This window comes from Durio zibethinus, unplaced genomic scaffold, assembly GCF_047325235.1.
Source record: "Durio zibethinus cultivar Kanyao isolate XHJ-2024 unplaced genomic scaffold, ASM4732523v1 HiC_scaffold_58, whole genome shotgun sequence".
NCBI classification, from domain to species: Eukaryota; Viridiplantae; Streptophyta; class Magnoliopsida; order Malvales; family Malvaceae; genus Durio; species Durio zibethinus.
In genome coordinates, this window is record NW_028322681.1 from 15,001 (window position 1) to 20,000 (window position 5,000).

Consider the following 5,000-nt stretch of genomic DNA (forward strand, 5'->3'; position numbering starts at 1 on the left):
CGGCCGCACCAGGGCCCAGGGTCTGCCGATGGTGCTCGAGGCAACCGCCCGCACCAAGGCTCAGCATGTGCCGATTGTGATCGAGGCAACAACCCACACCAGGGCCCAGCTTGTGCCGATGGCGGTCGAGGCAAGTGCCCGTACCGAAGGGCAGCCTATGCCGATGATGGTCGATGCATGTGCCATCACCATGCGTCATCATGTGCCATTGATGGTCGAGGCCTTGGCCGAAGTTCGATTTTGAGCCACGGTGCCCATGCTTGGCTCCAGCATGTGCTGGTGCCGCATTTTTTTCACTCGGGACAGCATCGCCGGAGCATCGCCGGAGTACCGCCGGAGAACCTGACCGGCGGCATTGGGGTTCCGGCGATTGGGAGGGGGGCCGGGGGGGTGTGCGCACATGATGTGCGATGGGTGCTGGTACTTGGCCTTGTGTTGGCCCCCTATCCCTCATCAAACCTCTGAGAATTCACACCCCCTTAAAGAGCATTTGAGATTTTACAGGTTTGCTACCAGTAGCCGTTAAAGTGTCTGAAATGTGGACACTTTTTTCAAACGGTCACAAAATCTTCTCTACTTCGAGTTTTTAGCTGAATTTTTTTGTGCATGCCAACAAAAATATAAGGATCATGCCTACAAAATTTGGGGCCAAAAATCCTTATAAAAAAATTTTAAAAAATCCCGAACCGCAAAAAGTTTCAAAAATCATGAAAAATAGAAAACGAGTCATCTTCCAACGAAACTTCACGTGAAGGCTTAGGGGACCATTGTATGAATTTACAAGCCATAAAAATGGCATTGGCACGGCAGAAATTTGAAGATGTGCCTAAACCCACCAGGGCCCAGCGTGTGCCGATGGTGCTCGAGGCAACCGCCCGCACCAGGGCCCAGCGTGTGCCGATGGTGCTCGAGGCAAGCGCCCGCACCAGGGCCCAGCGTGTGCCGACGGTGGTCGAGGCAACCGCCCGCACCAGGGCCGATAGTGTGCCGATGGTGCTCGAGGCAACCTGTCGCACCAGGGCCCAGCGTGTGCCGATGGTGATCGAGGCAACCTGCCGCACCAGGGCCCAGCGTGTGCCGATGCTGGTCGAGGCAAGCGCCCGCACCAGCGCCCAGCGTGTGCCGATGGTGCTCGAGGCAACCGACCGCACCAGGGCCCAGCGTGTGCCGATGGTGCTCGAGGCAACCTGCCGCACCAGGGCCCAGCGTGTGCCGATGGCGCTCGAGGCAAGCTCCCGCACCAGGGCCCAGCGTGTGCCGATGGTGCTCGAGGCAACCTGCCGCACCAGGGCCCAGCGTGTGCCGATGGTGCTCGAGGCAACCTGCCGCACCAGGGCCCAGCGTGTGCGGATGGTGCTCGAGGCAAGCGCCCGCACCAGGGCCCAGCGTGTGCCGATGGTGGTCGAGGCAACCGCCCGCACCAGGGCCCAGCGTGTGCCGATGGTGGTCGAGGCAACCTGCCGCACCAGGGCCCAGCGTGTGCCGATGGTGCTCGAGGCAACCTGCCGCACCAGGGCCCAGCGTGTGCCGATGGTGCTCGAGGCAACCGACCGCACCAGGGCCCAGCGTGTGCCGATGGTGGTCGAGGCAACCGCCCGCACCAGGGCCCAGCGTGTGCCGATGGTGGTCGAGGCTGCCGATGATGGTCGAGGCAACCTGCCGCACCAGGGCCCAGCGTGTGCCGATGGTGCTCGAGGCAACCGACCGCACCAGGGCCCAGCGTGTGCCGATGGTGCTCGAGGCAAGCGCCCGCACCAGGGCCCAGCGTGTGCCGATGGTGGTCGAGGCAACCTGCCGCACCAGGGCCCAGCGTGTGCCGATGGTGGTCGAGGCAAGCGCCCGCACCAGGGCCCAGCGTGTGCCGATGGTGGTCGAGGCAAGCGCCCGCACCAGGGCCCAGCGTGTGCCGATGGTGGTCGAGGCAACCTGCCGCACCAGGGCCCAGCGTGTGCCGATGGTGCTCGAGGCAACCGACCGCACCAGGGCCCAGCGTGTGCCGATGGTGCTCGAGGCAACCTGCCGCACCAGGGCCCAGCGTGTGCCGATGGCGCTCGAGGCAAGCTCCCGCACCAGGGCCCAGCGTGTGCCGATGGTGCTCGAGGCAACCTGCCGCACCAGGGCCCAGCGTGTGCCGATGGTGCTCGAGGCAAGCGCCCGCACCAGGGCCCAGCGTGTGCCGACGGTGGTCGAGGCAACCGCCCGCACCAGGGCCGATAGTGTACCGATGGTGCTCGAGGCAACCTGTCGCACCAGGGCCCAGCGTGTGCCGATGGTGATCGAGGCAACCTGCCGCACCAGGGCCCAGCGTGTGCCGATGCTGGTCGAGGCAAGCGCCCGCACCAGCGCCCAGCGTGTGCCGATGGTGCTCGAGGCAACCGACCGCACCAGGGCCCAGCGTGTGCCGATGGGGCTCGAGGCAACCTGCCGCACCAGGGCCCAGCGTGTGCCGATGGCGCTCGAGGCAAGCTCCCGCACCAGGGCCCAGCGTGTGCCGATGGTGCTCGAGGCAACCTGCCGCACCAGGGCCCAGCGTGTGCCGATGGTGCTCGAGGCAACCTGCCGCACCAGGGCCCAGCGTGTGCGGATGGTGCTCGAGGCAAGCGCCCGCACCAGGGCCCAGCGTGTGCCGATGGTGGTCGAGGCAACCGCCCGCACCAGGGCCCAGCGTGTGCCGATGGTGGTCGAGGCAACCTGCCGCACCAGGGCCCAGCGTGTGCCGATGGTGCTCGAGGCAACCTGCCGCACCAGGGCCCAGCGTGTGCCGATGGTGCTCGAGGCAACCGACCGCACCAGGGCCCAGCGTGTGCCGATGGTGGTCGAGGCAACCGCCCGCACCAGGGCCCAGCGTGTGCCGATGGTGGTCGAGGCTGCCGATGATGGTCGAGGCAACCTGTCGCACCAGGGCCCAGCGTGTGCCGATGGTGCTCGAGGCAACCGACCGCACCAGGGCCCAGCGTGTGCCGATGGTGGTCGAGGCAAGCGCCCGCACCAGGGCCCAGCGTGTGCCGATGGTGGTCGAGGCAACCTGCCGCACCAGGGCCCAGCGTGTGCCGATGGTGCTCGAGGCAACCGACCGCACCAGGGCGGAGCGTGTGCCGATGGTGGTCGAGGCAAGCGCCCGCACCAGGGCCCAGCGTGTGCCGATGGTGGTCGAGGCAACCTGCCGCACCAGGGCCCAGCGTGTGCCGATGGTGCTCGAGGCAACCGACCGCACCAGGGCGGAGCGTGTGCCGATGGTGGTCGAGGCAAGCGCCCGCACCAGGGCCCAGCGTGTGCCGATGGTGGTCGAGGCTGCCGATGGTGGTCGAGGCAACCTGCCGCACCAGGGCCGAGCGTGTGCCGATGGTGCTCGAGGCAACCGGCCGCACCAGGGCCCAGCGTGTGCCGATGGTGGTCGAGGCAAGCTGCCGCACCAGGGCCCAGCGTGTGCCGATGGTGTTCGAGGCAACCGACCGCACCAGGGCCCAGCGTGTGCCGATGGTGCTCGAGGCAACCTGTCGCACCAGGGCCCAGCGTGTGCCGATGGTGGTCGAGGCAACCTGCCGCACCAGGGCCCAGCGTGTGCCGATGGTGGTCGAGGCAAGCGCCCGCACCAGGGCCCAGCGTGTGCCGATGGTGGTCGAGGCAACCGACCGCACCAGGGCCCAGCGTGTGCCGATGGTGCTCGAGGCAACCGGCCGCACCAGGGCCCAGCGTGTGTCGATGGTGGTCGAGGCAAGCGCCCGCACCAGGGCCCAGCGTGTGCCGATGGTGGTCGAGGCAACCGCCCGCACCAGGGCCCAGCGTGTGCCGATGGTGCTCGAGGCAACCGACCGCACCAGGGCCGAGCGTGTGCCGATGGTGGTCGAGGCAAGCGCCCGCACCAGGGCCCAGCGTGTGCCGATGGTGGTCGAGGCAACCTGTCGCACCAGGGCCCAGCGTGTGCCGATGGTGGTCGAGGCAAGCGCCCGCACCAGGGCCCAACGTGTGCCGATGGTGCTGGGGGCAACCGCCCGCACCAGGGCCCAGCGTGTGCCGATGGTGATCGAGGCAGGCGCCCGCACCAGGGCCCAGCGTGTGCCGATGGTGGTCGAGGCAAGCGCCCGCACCAGTGCCCAGCGTGTGCCGATGGTGGTCGAGGCAAGCGCCCGCACCAGGGCCCAGCTTTTGCCGATGGTGATCGAGGCAACCGGCCGCTCCAGGGCCCAGCGTGTGCCGATGGTTATCGGGGCAACCGGCCGCACCAGGGCCCAGGGTCTGCCGATGGTGCTCGAGGCAACCGCCCGCACCAAGGCTCAGCATGTGCCGCTGGTGATCGAGGCAACAACCCACACCAGGGCCCAGCTTGTGCCGATGGCGGTCGAGGCAGGTGCCCGTACCGAAGGGCAGCCTATGCCGATGATGGTCGATGCATGTGCCATCACCATGCGTCATCATGTGCCATTGATGGTCGAGGCCTTGGCCGGAGTTCGATTTTGAGCCACGGTGCCCATGCTTGGCTCCAGCATGTGCTGGTGCCGCATTTTTTTCACTCGGGACAGCATCGCCGGAGCATCGCCGGAGTACCGCCGGAGTACCGCCGGAGAACCTGACCGGCGGCATTGGGGTTCCGGCGATTGGGAGGGGGGCCGGGGGGGTGTGCGCACATGACGTGCGATGGGTGCTGGTACTTGGCCCTTGTGTTGGCCCCCTATCCCTCATCAAACCTCTGAGAACTCACACCCCCTTAAAGAGCGTTTGAGATTTTACAGGTTTGCTGCCAGTAGCCGTTAAAGTGTCTGAAATGGGGACACTTTTTTCAAACGGTCACGAAATCTTCTCCGGTTCGAGTTTTTAGCTGAATTTTTTTGTGCATGCCAACAAAAATAGAAGGATCACGTCCACAAAATTTGGGGCCAGAACTCCTTCTGAAAAAATTCTAAAAAATCCCGAACCGCAAAAAGTTTCGAAAATCGTGAAAAATAGAAAACGAGTCATCTTGCAACGAAACTTCACGTGAAGGCTTAGGGGACCATTGTATG